Raw genomic sequence first — 16,917 nt, 5'->3', positions numbered from 1 at the left:
CAGTATAGGTTGAATTATAAAGTTTACTCACAAAAGATGTATTATATAATATATTAAGGAAGGTTTATGTATAGAAATACGGACAATTATTATTGCTGTATAAATATTTATTACAATCTAAAAAAGCACGAAAATCAAGAGTATACAAAACTCATATAAAAAACTAAATGTATATTGTTTGTTAACATCGTATATCGCGATTTATTTATCAAAATAGTTTAAGACAATCACTCCATATATTTATATAAAAACTTTTAGTTATTTTTTCTATTATAAAGTTGAAGAAGCCCTGATTCTGAAGCAACCAATTGTATTGAGTTTACTAAATTAAAAGCCAATCAAAAAGAAGCTTACAAATCGTTCAAGGAAGAGATAAAATTTTTCTGAAAACCACTTTCTTCTGGCTTGTGATCTCGTTCTGAGAGGATGCACATGGAGTTTAGGGTTCTTTCTTCCTTCAAATTTTTAAATTATCAAGCCTATCCCTCTTTTAAATGTGAAATATTTGTGATTAAAGTTAAATTAAATTATCTGTGAACTCAGTGTTGTTGAAGAGTTCTTAATTGTAATCAATTCCCATAAATACATTTTAATACGGAAAGTAATCTATAAGAAATCGAGACCACGCGCGAGCCCAGCATACTTTATTGGAAATAAATGATTCAATCTACAAGACCGTCAAGAACATCATTAATGTGAGTGGTAGATCAAACGAGCTCGTTATAAGGCCTTTCTGTTCATAGTTGGGGAATAAATCAAAGCGCAATATATACAAATTAACTTAAGACAAGGAAAATTCGCAACGTGTTGAGTGCTATCACATAGTTTGTAAGAACGTTTTATGAATTTATTTGATCTATGTAGGAAGCTTACTTCCATGCATGGCACGAACTCATTATAAAACCCTGAGATCTTATATTTTGAATATTAATTTGACAATTATTATTTTGCTAATTGATCAAAGTAAGTCATATCAAATCTATAGACCAAACAGGTTTTAAATGGTGGAATTATGAATTGACTTGAAGTCCACGCATCAGTATTGAACATAATATATATTTATAAATTTTAAAGCTCACTATTGTGAATGCTATTAAACCTTGTGATAATTGTTTAACTGTTGAAGAGTTTATATATATTGGAAATTATAGATATAGAATATTTTATTTATATATTGTTTTATGGGAATATATTTGTGTTTTATGTCAGCATACAAAATCATAGAAGTTTATTTTATCCTAACTCATCTCGTGATATACAGTTTGAGCTGTCTTGGTACCAAGAAATATTCGTCTGCAGCATATAAAATTATTAAATCAATTAATATTGATCTTGTTAAGAACATTCAGTACTTATCATCCTTTGATGATAGTCACATTAGTTTGCCAGAAAAAATATATTGATAATTATATTAATAAGGTCCAGTTATATCATGTTTCCTGAAACTATCAATTTTTGGAAAAGAGAGCTTCAAGAACTGGCGTTGTAAGTTCTAAGGAATTTCGGAAGAATAAATTGGTGAATACCTGTATTCATAACAAGCGTTTTAAGGATCAACTAGAAAAAACCATAGTTGGTCTTTATTATTCTCTATTGTGTACATGGTTACTGATAATCAGTCATCAACTATTCTTTTGATTTCCTCATTGGTATTCTTCAAGAACTTCATAGAAGCAGCGGTAAGAATTATTAATCACCAGTCATTGAACCCTGTGGTGATTAATTATATTTGGAAAATTCATGTATCTACCACTGAGCTAAAGCTGCGGTTTGTACCCAGCAATTTTGCGAGCCGGACGGCCTTAATTATTTGTGAATTTATTCGCAAATTAGGGATTTTAGCAACTGCTCTTGCAAATATCAGAAGCACGTCTTTACAATATTCAAGAGGTGGGGAAAACGGAATTAAATATTGTATTTTAATAGTTGAATATCAGTACAAGTGATACTATCTGGGGTTCTACAGTACGATGTACTGTGCAGCGTTATAATACATTCTTTTTATTCTTGTTCAACAAACATGAAAACATTAAAATTCGTACAATACGAGCTGATAAGATATATGTTTGAACTAATGAGTGTGGATCCTCCATGCTTCCTGATTGCATGAATATGAAGATTCAAGAGCAATGAAAATCAAGAAAAGTACTTATGAACTTCGCAATTTCAAAAACTCGATGATTTATTTTAGTAGAAAACTTTGTCCATTACACGTTTTCTGAATTCCAGTGTTAGTACAAAACTTTTTCTCCAACTGACATTTCATTTTCCACTGATGACTGTGGTCAGATAGAGTGATCGTGTCCAACTCCTCATAAAGTGCTTCCGCAATTGTAGCCCGGAAATAACCACAGTTAACTTGTGGCAATGAAGCCTTTGAGGTTGACACAGTGTGGTTGCGTCATTATATTTACTCACAAACGCTCATCAATCTGTACTCCAGAATCTCGCTGAAAATGTCGAATTTTTTACTCGTTCAATTCCTGGTGGTTCGCTAGAGGATATAATTAGTGTAAATGATCTCACAACTCAGTTGATTCAATTAATTATTTTGACTGTTTCAAATAAACACGTACGATTGACCTAAGTAATCACATTTGAGAAACTACTAGGATTTCATTAATCCTAATTTCACTAATCAATTACTGCTTAAATGAGGAAGATATGTATCCAGCTTTTTAATGAGTAATATTATTACTATCATAATAAATGCTGGAGTGGAATGGAAGTTGAATAAACCGTTATTTGTATGTTCACCAATTTGTCACGTGTGGTTATTAAGAATGTATCATCAAAACTTATCAAATTCGTTCCATTTTCCTCCATCAGGACTCATGAATATAGTATTCTATTCGCTCTACTTCTGATTTTTATGTAATGCTATTCTCATTAGCATATTAAATATTCCAAGGTCCTGAATATTGGAAGGCTCCAATGCGGTTGTCATCTTATACTCTTGAACATTTTAATTCGATGTAGTCAAACGCAAAACGATGTTTTCCTCAAATGCATCTCAAAAGTTTGCCACAAATACACCAAAAACCATATTTATCAGATTAGGAAAAACGTGAACCCAACCAACAATAACAAGCAGATCACGCACAAACCCTTAACGTATCACATATCCTCTTCACACTGTTTTCCAGTGCTGGTATTCATGCGATAGTTTACCGAACAAAGTGAATGGAAGAGAGTGCTCATATGACAAACCACTACTGACTGAAGTGTTTTCTACTAACGCTCTCGTCTGACCTAGAGCTGACATTGAAATATTGATTGCGAATACTCAACTTTACTGAATAAGATAAATGTGAATTCAAAATATTAAAATTGAAATTGCAATGAATATCTTATTACGATAGTCTAAAGTATATTTTCTCATTTTTAAAGCAATAATAATATCTCTGAAATTCATGATTCAGTTTCATCACATTGTTAGATTGATAATGAGCCAGAAACATCACAGTACTTCATCCCTTACTGAGTGATTTTTTAATATAATGAGACCTTTTTAGAAGCGTACAGACGTGAGCGCCACAAACACGCGCCTTTCACTATTCATCAGCTCATGCTACGCTTATTATATCTGTACCTCACTTTTTTTGCTAATCAGCTGATGTAGAGTGGAATGCGCGTGTTCGTGGTGCTCAAGTCTGTACGCAGATTTAGATTCAATAAACTCTTCATTTAATATTCTCTTCCATTATTCTGATTTTACACTCTATTCTTCACACAATTTCCATTCTAGTTCTGAGATTTTCTGAATTTCGATGAACAAGGATAAAAGTAGTCATTGTTTAAGACGGAGAAAACTTGGTTGAGATCTTTCTATTTCGAACACTTATCTTGAGAGGTATTGGAGCCTCTTTCAATGCTACTCCGAGGTTTGTGGAGATAAATTGAATCTTTTTGGATTAATGCTAGTAAGCGTTACATAATATTTACTTCCCAATACTTCATCGTTGCTTGGAAGATAATATAGGAAATACATAGGAAAATATAAATGAAAATAGCATTTTTTAGAATATTAATTTTGAAAAAAAAAATTGAATATTAACGTAGCATTCACGAAAGTATGGGAAGTAATCAGAGAACTAATCCACATTCAGATGAGCACAGTGAAAACCATAAGGAAAGTCCAAGCCGTTAAATGTTTTTTTCCCACTGAGACTTTGAAGCTTTTGGAAATGGGAACAAAAATGTGTGCTAGCTTATGAATCTCGGGATATGTGCTGTGGAAAAGGCAAAGAAAATATTTGTGCAAGGAATCGATAGCAAAAGTATGGAGAGAAGGAGAACAACAGGGCTTCATTCTCAGTTAATGCCTTTAAAGTGGTGTTGAAGCAAGTCATTATTTCCTAGATGGTTGAGCAAGGGAAACTCCAGGCATCATTTGAAGTGGCTTTGTACATCACAAAAACAGCAACTAAGACACAATGGTTTCTACTTTCTAGTGTACGTTGACGTGATGAGGTTTTCTAGTGAGCTGGAGGTTTTAAAACGTGAGTCTTCTAGGCCCCCTCCTCAGTCAAAAAAAAATCCTCTTCAAGTCTTGCTGCAAATCCAACTTCATTCCAAAAGTCTCAATAGATTGAATAATCAGACCTATGTTTTCTTTGTATTTGCAAGGGACAGATTTGGAAATTAATTTTCCGGTTGGATACAGAAACTTGACAGCTGTCTTCATTGCGTCTCTTATAAAAGAAATTGAATTGCTTTAAAGCGCATTATTGTTTGATTCTGAAGCGGCAGATCTTTGTTCTATTTGACATGTTATCGATTGACAAAAGAGGCATTCTGTGATTTTCTGTCATCGATGGAATGAATTGGGGACTCTCAACCACCAACACTCCAAATTTGAGTGATAGGCCTCGAAAGAATTTTGATTGAATGGAGAAGGTGAGTCCATTATTCAAAATCATGAAGCGGAACGCATCTGACAACTCGATGAGGATATTGACTTTTCCCCCAGCATTCTTCTTCATAACTTCTATTATTATACTTAAAAACATCATTTATTCCTTAAACGATATCTTGAATACTGTATCTCGTAAGTACTCCTTGTTTTCACTCATTTAGTAATTTCTATCGAGTCTTGATTACAACATTTCAAACTTCCCCCGTACATTATCCTATAATTTTATTGGAAAATTTTATTTTAAAAATAATAGCCTTCAGTTAAATTTGATTCATTTTTATCAATAGTCTATTATTATGTGTGTAAATTATTGTAATAAAAAAGAATATTCACTCAAATATAAAAACTAGTATAAATAAATCATAAACTCAGCAACAGAGTTGATCTGCTAGAGTCTGGCGATAGTGAAGAACTTTATGGGACAAGTACTCTGGGACGGTATTTACTCTGGAAAAACATTTTCATCACAATGGTCTCAATGGATATCTCGAGTAATTACGGTTTCAAGTTGAAGTGGAGAAGTACAAGAAGAGGGAAAGAGGGATAGATAGGTAGATAGATAGATAGATGAATAAATGACTTCTGTTTACACTTCACAATAAAAGTGATGTGGGCGAAGAGAGGAGAGAGAGAGGAACAGAGAAATGCAATGACACATTTTTGGTTAACCGATTATGAAAAGCTTCTTCGGGATGTATAAATGAATACAATGCAGTCCCTGTAAGAGTTATGGTAATAATTGTGAGCCTTTTGGCTGTACAGCAAAACTTTGATAAAACTGAGACGATCCTCTCAGAAGGTTGAGAACAGCAAGGCCCTTGAGAGATCTTTCTCACTCCCTCTCACTCTCTCTCTCTCTCTCACACACACACACACACACACACACACACACACACACACACACACACACACACACACACACACAAATACTCTCTCCCTTTCACTTTGAACCATACCAAGGGAGTGAGCCCAAACATATAAGTGAGTATCACATTCTGATGCTGCTTCATGACATATTAAATTTTAAAATCTTCAGGATATTTAGCTGAGAATAATTTTTCTTATTGGAGATCGTAGTGTAATAAGCATAAAATGAGTAGGGCTCTCAACTATTGGTTATTCAAAATTATAGAACATCTATGTATAACAAATCACAGTATTTCATGTATCAACTTCCCGAATCTGGAATCTGTTGCCTCAACGGTGTAGACTGTAGAGTATTAATTTGCAGTCGAGCTCTGTTTGGAGTCGCAGCATTGAATTTACTGTGAGCTGGTGGTGTGGATTAGGCTAAGGTCGGTTTGAGCTTTATTTTCATTTATCTATTTACATTGAACCAGTTTACATGAATTTTGCTCCTCATCACTAATTTTTGCTGGTACCGATATTTATATTATATTGTTGAATGATAATTATTATTATACTTTGTAAAATCTTTGTCTTTAAGGTGATTTGTTGTGTGCGAGTTTGAGTGGATGGCAACTTAGTAAGAGCTTCATTTCTTATAGTTTTGAAATGTTGATTTTATTTTTCTATAAGTTTTAGGTGAGATTCAAAGATAGTTTCTAGTTGATTGAAATTGATTTTTTTTTCAAATTGTAATTATGTTTTTGAGTAAGGATTTTATTTTATATTTATCAATTTGTTACAAAGTCATTTTTTATGTAAGGGGTTGTGTGGCAGAGAGGACCTGGAGTCCTTGCTCCGCCCTAACAGAGGCATAAAATCAATAAATCAATATCTCTCTCTCTCTTCCTCTTTCTCTTTCTCTCTCTTTCTCATTGGGCTACTATTTTGGCGTATGATAGTAGTATCATCCCAGTAATTCGTTTAGCTCTCGCAGCAATGTATAGTATCGTCGCATCCTAGTACAGGCGTTGATTGAATCAGAATTATCTTCACATAGTAAGGATAAGAACAAACTGTGCTTGGATATCATGGGCTTCTTTCTTGATAGAATGGAATGGTTTGGACAGAGAATTGACATTTCGACTTTAATTATTATTTCTAGCTCGTTGCTTTATTGAATGGCTGTCTCTCGTACCAGCAGCTGTTTTTAAGACATCAGTGGATTATAAGGATAAAGAGCAACTTTCAAAGCATTCCTGATTCTGTGAATGACATAATATGACATAGATTTAATTGTCAATCATTGATAATAAAACAAGTTTTGCAATTTCAAGTTATTTGTTCTAGTTAAAAATTCCAGTTTTCGTATTTCTGTTCATAGGGACCTGATACTTACAATCTTCAAACTATTGCATGAATAAACTGTACTGGTGAAAGGCACAACATATTAACGATCAAATTCAGGAAATTCTATTGTGAATGTTCCACATGATGTTCTGGTGATTTTCAAAAATTTACCGATTGAAGAAGAATAGCATATAGCAGATACCGACAAAACCGGACAAGTAGTAATGAATCAAGGAAGCTCAGAAACGGAAACGTGAGCCAGACACATTGATCATCAAACGTGAGCCATTTGATCCACATTGATCAATACGTTCGCGGCTCACATCGATCATATAAAGAATCTATGTGCTTTTTCAAAAGTCCAACGACAATGAGAAATTGGCCGCTCACAAAATTCAAGGCGTTATCGGTATCGAAAGAAAAGAGCTTTGACTTTTTCTAATCAAGAGAGCTTTTGTGTTGCGAAAAATCTTAAGACTCTCTTTCCTAATTGTTTTCTACTTTTCTACCTTAGTTTTCACAATTAACTCCACATATGAATAATTATTTTAACATATATTTCTTGACCTTTCAGCAATCCAGTTTTTCTTTTCAGATCCTATTGAATCAAGAAGTAGCTACATTTTTGTCTGATCTATGGATTGTTAAAACAATTCATGACAACATGGATTACCTGATCAGAAATTCAGTTGAAAATGCAATCCACACAATCTTGAGGTATTTAAAGACATAAGCACCACAAACACGCTCATTCCACTTTTCATTAGCTGATGCTATGCTTATTATATCTGTATTTGTACAGATATATAATTAGGTGATGATAAGCAGAATGCACGAATTCATGGCGCTCAAGTCTGTACACATCATAGAAGAATAGCCTGATGAGGATTGACCTGAAATTATGTTCTCTTGGCCAAAAACTACACAGCATCTCAAAGAAATTGGAAATTTGCAGTGTATATGTAGGCATTTGAGACTCATAAGCTTCATATGAATGTGTTGTGTATCTGTCATTCGCTACATAAATAAATAAATAATTTCGATCGAAATCATCAATCATTATACAACGCTGTGGAATATTTAAAACATGTATTTTCATAAGATTGATTTCAAAATTAAATATTTATCCATTTAATGCAGATCTATATTGTAGCATTCGGGATCATTTAACAAAGTTATGAATTTCAGCTTTCCACAAACTGGAAATAGCCGTGTATGTCCAGATAACGGCATTAATTCTCATTGAGACCCGTATACTGCGAGCAAAGATCCAATAAGCGAGCTTAACAAGTAAATACTGTCCACAAACGGTGGCGGCGACGAATTATTAGCAAGCGAATACGACAAGGCGGATCTATGAGCTTAAGCTGCAAGAAGGAATTGACAGGGTTGGCGAGAGAGGGCATAGGCCTATGTTGAAAAGAGAAGGTAAGAGAGAGATGATGGAAAGGAGTTCTAGAGATGAAATGAAATGAATGAACAGATCGAAGAGGACTAGGAGAGAATGAATAGATGAGCGGCAATACATTAGTCTGTGTATGTGGATTTATCGTTTAGAAATCAGTAATGAATGTTGAACCGCGCACTGTCTGTCATTCCCATCCGACAACAGCTCTAGGCTCCAAGACACGACAGCTCGAAAGACGCTATCTCATACAGAGTACTGCTTTCGGAATTACTTACCCTCATAGCAACGTATGGGTTACGTCTCCGCTCCACAATAAAGTGCAAGATATCAAATTTTCTCGGAAAACCGTTCCGTCATAGAGAGAATTCTTTATTGCTAACTTAGTCGTGTGATCAACTGTTAAATAGAGCGGAATACTGGAAGTGTTTTAATATATTACTTGCCGAAGAAACATGAATTCATTGAACAATATCAATTGGAAATCATAACAGTTATGATCGATAAGTTACTTATCGACACAAATAGAGAAAATCAAGTGTAAGAATGTTCTGACATCGTTCATTGGGAAGCACCAAGTTGAAAATTGGGCTGCCTGAAAATCAGTCGTTAGGTCATGTCAGAGGTCCTGAAATTGATCAGTTGCGACCTGGAAACTCTGACACCAGACCTGAGCCAGCCAGGTCACACGATATTATATTATATATATGATGAAGCAATGAGTCAGACTGGGAGATGAAGGTAATGCTCTAGTTTTATCATTCTCTATCGTAATGGTATTCATTTTAAACTCCACTATGCAATGTCACTCATACTCCAATTCCATTCCCAGTATTCGATGTGCCCTTTTCCTCGGTTTATTGTTTCCTTTCCTTGTGGATCATAAATTCCACCATAAAAAAGCTTTAGTACTCGTAATCTGTCGTATAGTACTGTATACCTACATAGCAGTTACACTCTCAGTCACTGGATTCACAACCAGTGAACAAATCCCAGTAAGTTTCTCATAAGATGACACACTAACTTATCCACTCTTGATCATAAAAATCAAACCATTCGGCTATACCACTTGTATCCACACTTCACAACTTCAACCTATTTCCGCTTCAATGACTTGTGGATCTCATAAAGTGTCCAGCTCTGCTTGAAAAGAATGGTGTTGTATATACTCGTATGTTTTCCACGTCCCTATATAATTCTACGACATCTATTTCCCGGCCTTGGCGAAACTTTTCAAATTTCAACTTTATAGTTCAAAAAGTCTTGGCAAAACTTTCCAATTATGAACTTTCTAATACTATTGTCAATATTTTATCATAACAGGTGTTAACAACCTGTAACTCCTATCACTGTGATAACTAGATCTTAACTATTTTGCATTACTGCCAGGTACATGAGTAAGTAGAATAATAAGTTACAAACGAAGTAGGGATTTTTTATGTAGATGTACTAAGAAATTAGAGAATCAGATACAATCATATATACTGAAAATTTACTTGTAGGTGAATCAGTTGAATGTATTTATAACAGGTTTCCGAGTGCGGAGTTTAAGTTATAGGCCTATTTTAAATTGTTCAAGATTCATTAGGTCAAGTCTCTAATTAGCTCCTTGCGGAGCATGGGTTACCTGCTAGTAATAAATGAATAACACAGAAAACGAAAACGTAAACTGTGCTTGCCATTGTAATGCAACCATTGCTATCTATCAGCACGCTTCTATGAGCTATCTTTCAAAGCCAACATTACAGAACAAAATACTGTACTTTTCCCTCTTGTTTATTGCTCCTGGAGTTTCGAAGATAAATCAGTGACTCAGAATGACGATTCAGATCCGAGGGCTTATTCATGTCCTAAACTCCTCAATTTCAGAATTTATCAAATCGAATCAAGTATTATTCAATGACAACATTTACATAACAAATTCCCTTACACAAATGATATTACAAATCATTGAATACAATACTGTTTGCTTAAGAAAATTCTTGTCTTTCAAGGAGTGAAATGCATTCAGAACTCAACTAAAAATGCTTATAATCGCTGGCCCGCAAGTAAAGTGACACAACTCGAAAAAACACAATTTTCGTTTCATTCCACAAATTGGACTGGTTTAGTCATATCTTGCAACATAAAAAGAGTGTTAAAAAAAATGTAGTTACACTGAAAATCACTAGAATGAGCGATGTGTCACTATGCCTCCTACAAGAATCGCATGTGATAGCTCATGAACACTACTGACACAACTCAACACAGTGCTGGCGGACACCAGGGGTGAGTGCGAAATGCTTCTGGAATACTGTCACATTACTAGTTGTGACGTTTTTCTTGTTTGGAATAGTGTAAGTTTTGATATTCACGCGCTTCTCATCTTGAATTGCAACAATGGCCGTAGTCGTGTGGATCAGATGCTGGCTTTATGATACAGAGGCCTGGGTTCAAATCCCGGCCTGGGCAAGATATTTATCTCGGGCCACTCCCGTGTTTCGGATGGACACGTTAGGTCGTCGGTCCCGGCTGCCTGAAAAGCGGTCGTTAGGTCATGTCAGAGGCCCTGAAATTGATCAGTTGCGACCTGAAAACTCTGACACCAGACCTGAGCCAGCCAGGTCACACGATATTATTATTATTATGTCTCAATCATAATTTATTTTACATTCTATCATCAATAGAATAGCCTACACTTAAACTTAGATCAATTCTAAAAGTTACGTTATTGATAACGCTTATACTTTTTTACAACTAGCTTGTCTTGTTGCAAAAATTGACCAAGAATATTGGCTTCAGGTGTACCTAAGTTTGCTACGATTAGTTAATAATGTACACTATTATTACAATGTACAATAACTGACAATAGTAATAATCATCTTCACTTCATGAATTAGGATTTTACATGGTAGAATAGTACTATAATTATGAGTACCTATAATAATAGTTTGTAAAATGTACTATAAATGAAAGTGACTATACAATTGCTGTATGTTGATGCTCCATCTATAGGAATAACTCAATCAATAATGGTTTGTCAAAATGACTAGAGATAAACTAGAGGATTTTAACAATCTGTTTTTAATTTCCATTTTTGGAAAATTCCATAATTTCAAAAATGATGTCACGTGGAAGACTCATGTTACAGCTTGTCCTGACTGGGAACAATGTCCAAACAAGTGATGAGGCGGAATATACAGTGCCAGACAACTTGATTACTGCAGAAAAAATATTGACAGCAGTGATTTTCCCTATCACACAGAATATAGACCTTATGTTCTGCATGACACCCAAAAAAACACTATTCTGAAACTGCAAAACCCTTAAAAAAGTATGGAAAAAAATGTTTGAACGAACAAGCTTGGGCGAAAGAAGTATCAAAACGCCAACCTAACAGCGGTGAGACGTATTATGTCTCATCTTCAAAGTCAAAAAAACGATTCCGACAAAACATTGCTTCCAAGTTGTACACAAAAGTGCAGACTCACACAAAAGTGTAGTAACAAATTTATGGAGGATGATTCAAAACTACTTTAAATTACTTATTCGGCACTCAGTGAGTTGGAGAGACAAGCAGTACTTCCAAACAACAGCAATAAGAATCCCAATGCTGATCGACTATGCATTTTATCTCCACAAGATTTATTCCGATTTGATACGATTGAAATGAGATCTAGATACCATTCATATTCTATGATACAATGAAATATTTATGATGCAATAATCCAGTTCTATTATGTTTAGTAGTGACAACTCTGTGTTCTTAAGACTGAGAAGTTCCTACTTCTAGTATTTTATTGTAAGGAGATTGAAATTTATTAATTACTCAAATTTATTATTACTCTATCAATTTTTTCCATTGTACTCTTCTTTACCCTGAAACTAATTTTTCCCTTGAACATATTTTTTCTCTTTCTAAATAATAAAGAAAAATGGTCTGAAATAGAATGAGAAATCCAAGATAATAACTATTTATTACTAACAGTTATCCATTTCTTTTTATAGACATTCATTTAAATAAGCGATTTTAGTTTGTAATTTTGATAAGTAACTCCATGTTCCTAATAATTATAATTAAATTTATAGACTCTTGAGAGAAAACTTCAGGGAACATTTCCTCAAATTTGGTTAGTAAAAATATTGTATAATTTTTACAGTCCTTTTTGTTGCACTCCTACGAAATCACTAGATCACCATCCTTTTAATATTGTAAGGATCTATTACTGGTACATAACATTTCAATTTATGCCGTTTTAACTTGAGATAATCCACATCGCTGCATGAACTATTTTGAGAGGTGTATTGTGTAGACTACAAGAAAAATGTCACAACTCAAAATTTGATCATATTTTTCATGATGGGGTGTGTAATTATAAAAATATCTTCCTATAAATTCTTTGTTGTCATTCTTGAGGAAGTTATGCAGACATTGGTGTATTCGGGATCAAATTTGGATCAGAATGAAAAGATTTACAGGATGTTGAAAAAAAGGAAAACTTTACTCTGGCCCTCCTGAAAAATTTAGTTTTTTTTTAGTTGTGTCACTTTTCTGGTGGGCCAGCGATATATAAACTCAAATTAAAATACTCATCAGAATTAATTATTTTATAGATTCAGAGCTCGGAAACCGACCCTATTGGCTGGAGCCGGAATGTGCATTACAGTAACATCAATGTGAATAACATCAGAGTTTGGAATAAAGAATAATGATTGAAATTGTATAATGAATTCTAAAATTAATAACGTCATATTCTATAGATATTTAAAAGACCTATTGAAAGATTTACTGCCTACATGAAACTCCTTTTCCAAAGTAAATTTGGAAATATTAATTAATTATTCTGTGTAGCTTCCAAGGCCAAACAACACCTATCAAAATTATTAGGTAGACTATTCATCTTTCTGTTACATTCCTGTGGTCCTTGATTCACATAATTGCCCGTTATTGTCCATGATTGCTCATGATTGCCTTGAGTTGATGAGATAGACTATCAAGTTACTTTGAATTTGGGCTACAAGTTAAATTCCACCAAAGGAAAAAGGACTTTGATTTTGAGTGATGTATCGTCAAGCTGTAATTATGATTTTCGCAAATTCTGCAAATAGCCATGTGAGTAAACAACGATATTTTTGATGATTGATATAGGCCTCGTCATCCATCAAGTCTTTTCACAATTATTTTTCCTTCACAAAATTTTGCGATGACATTGAAGACTCATCTCTGAACTGGAATACAACCCCATATTTAGGCTCTGTAGTCTCACATATTTCCATCACTTTAGAACATTACAATTATCGGAAATGTGACAAGTTATATTTTTTTGTAATCAACATTAATATCAAAAGTATGAAACTGATGAATATTGAAGAATCAATTCTACATCCTCTTTACGCCATACCATATTGATTTTGCAGTATTGCAAATCGTTTATGGCCACATTATAATGGTTGAAAATATGGTTGAATGAATAGTATAATATGGTAAGTTCTCAACTTTCACAATTATCATTGATTCGAGCTGCTCAACAATAGTCATAATATATTGTGGTGAGCGATCTACTGTGGTGGTCACTTTTATCCTTGAATGAAAATTATAATTACTATTAATTCAATTAGCCTACAATTGATTGAAAAAAATTACAATTTGATGAAGTGTTAATGATTCCGCTCCTTCCACAATGACACTGTGAATAATTGTATCAGTATTTTCATGTGGATGTTATTTCCTAGGATCGCGTTACAATATGTATCTACCAGCCAGTGACACATTTTGTATTTTTTGTGGCGAGGCAAATCACTGGCGGTCAAATAATCAAACGTAGGCCACGTGCCACGTGCCACGTGTCACAATCATGCATCATGCGGCCAAGTTGGACTCAATAGAAATTGCTATATTGCGATTCACATTCTGTCAGCATTGGCTGAATGATAAGCATTGATAAGGAATGCTGACGGTTGAAAGTGAATCTCTCAGTAGGTGATTAGGGGATCGTTAGCAGGATAGCCGCGCTGCCGCTGCCGCTGTGATCGCGTGTCTACTACAATCATATTATCATTCTGTGTCTACGTCATGTATTGGAGAATCACCGGCTACGTCACTCCGCTCGATTACCCCCTTCAACAAAAAGAGCACTGTCCTGAATATCGGTTTTTGCTATGCTGTTTGAACGGTGAATCATTGTGACGCGATCATAGGGAATAATATCTACAAGAAAATATTGATTCAATTCACAGTTTCATTGTCGACGAAGTGGAATCATCAACTCATTATCAAATTGTAATTTTTTCAATCAATTGTAGGCTAGTCAAATTAATTGTAGTTTTAATTTTTCAAAATGAATTGCTATCAATTCTTCATTCAATTTTAAGTGTAATTTTTTCTAGAATCGAAGCCTACATATACCCATTTATGCAGCTGAATACTGAATCATAATAACACATTCGTCTTTGTATTTCTCTCATGAAGTTATAATGCAGTGGATAACTTTATACATATAATTTCCATAAATAATTGAAAGCATCAGAAATTCATTGTCATATTAAAATATTCTTTCCAATTTACAATTTTTCTCATAGATTTGGATGTTTGCAGCGTGGAATTTTTGGAAGTTTCAATGAAAAAGTTATTAATGGTAAATCATTTTATTTGACCTTCAACTGTGTTAACTTACTACGTAGCTGCATCAAGTGATTATTTCACTGGGAGCATCCTAAATAGCCTACAGGAGGCGTTTGTGAGAGCTACTGTTGTTATGGCTAATGAATATCTCAATCAGTTATTTCAGATTTCAGTCATAAGATGTACGTGAATTTATTACCTGAGAATGAAGAACTTGATTTATGTGACATGATTGTATTTTCAATTCGGAGAAGGAGATTATCATTCAAACTCTGAGGAAAATTATGCGGAGTACACAAGTTATGAGGCAAAGTACGACCTGTATAGTATTACGATGGAGATTGTAATATACAGACTTAAATTTTGGAGGTTGTCAAAGGAAAAGGGCCAAACAACGCCTGAGCTATAGCCTACCCTACATCTACAAGGCTGGGCGTGAGTAAGGTGAGTAGGTAGGAAATGCTCCGTTGAGTAGTGTACACTGGTCCTCCTTCTAAAATATGCCGTAAATTACAGAGTGGTTTGAGTGACAACACGAACACCTCCAGTGCATCAAATGTAAATGTACCGTGCCGATGGAATGAGGTTACATCAGCGCCTCTTGTTATTAGCATCCCTGTCCGCCAATGTATCTCCTACTATTTTTCGTTACAATATTCTTTTAATATTTCTACTCTTCAGTTTTGAAGGATATCAACTACAGTATTTCGATATTTCTAATATCTGTCTTCAGTAGATTCATATCTATAAGGTAAAAGGTTCAATGTTCAAAATCCTACATAGGTGATGATGGGTTCACCATTTATGTTTTGAAACAGCTTGGACTTTGCCTATAAATATCGCAAGAGATTGAATGAAATAGTGTTATTAACTTCAGACTTTAGGTCTTTAGACTTCATTTAATATGTTTAAAAACTTCTTCGATTTGTTTATTGTGAGCTTGTACTTGGAAGGTTGAAGCTACTACCTTGAAATAAAAATAGAGATATATTCCAGATGAAATAATATTGAATGAGATCCATAGATCCGAAACCTCATAGATTCGAAAACTCATTCACATATCTCATTGTTAGCTTGAAATGTTGAAGCTACTACCGTAGGTTAAGAATAGAGAAATTCCTTATGTTTCGATGCAAAAATATCTATGTTTCCCCTATGTTACTACTAGCACGGATTGATATTTATCACATATGGGTTAGTCATTCTAGTCTAACAAATTACTAATAAAAGTAACTTTTCAAAAAATAAACTGATATAAATGAAGTGAGACAAAGTTCTCAACAAAATGTGAGCATGATGACCTTGAGCAAAAGAATTCCATTTCCACATAAATCTCTGAAACATAGCTGGAGGCTCTAATATTCATGCCGAATTTGAATGAGTTCTGTATTTTTGGAACATTTTTCGGGGTCGTTCTTCATGAAACGTTAGATAGGCAAATAAATCAAGCTTCAAGCATTTTTAATTTTCATCGCATAGAGATGCATATCCCGAAACTGACTCATTTAATGGTCACAGATAGCTTGAATTCTGAGAGAGTAATTAAAATATCATGGATGGACATTTGAAAGAGGAAAGACTGCTGGGGAGAAGTAATTTCGATTCATCTCTCAAGACTCAAGATAATAATAGAGAACTCTATCCAGCTCAATAAATTTCGAATGAGATTTTTTATTAATATTGTTGAAGATATGATGAGAAATCTAGTTATTTTGATTCAGTTGCACTCCAGGCCAAAGTCGTAGTCCGTCTGTTGTATGTTCTACATTGACTTTAGAGAGAATTGATCAATCTGCT

At 34.2% G+C, this 16,917-nt stretch overlaps 1 protein-coding gene across 2 annotated transcripts in view; it reads right to left on the bottom strand.

The window, feature by feature from the left end:
* The window catches only part of LOC111050641 (probable G-protein coupled receptor No18), a 251,319-nt gene that overhangs the window by 144,315 nt on the left and 90,087 nt on the right, over window positions 1-16,917 (bottom strand). The window lies entirely within an intron of this gene.

This window comes from Nilaparvata lugens, chromosome 1 (genome assembly GCF_014356525.2).
Source record: "Nilaparvata lugens isolate BPH chromosome 1, ASM1435652v1, whole genome shotgun sequence".
Classification (NCBI taxonomy): Eukaryota; Metazoa; Arthropoda; class Insecta; order Hemiptera; family Delphacidae; genus Nilaparvata; species Nilaparvata lugens.
Note: the sequence above shows the minus strand (reverse complement) of the source record. Positions and strands in the feature narration are given on the sequence as shown.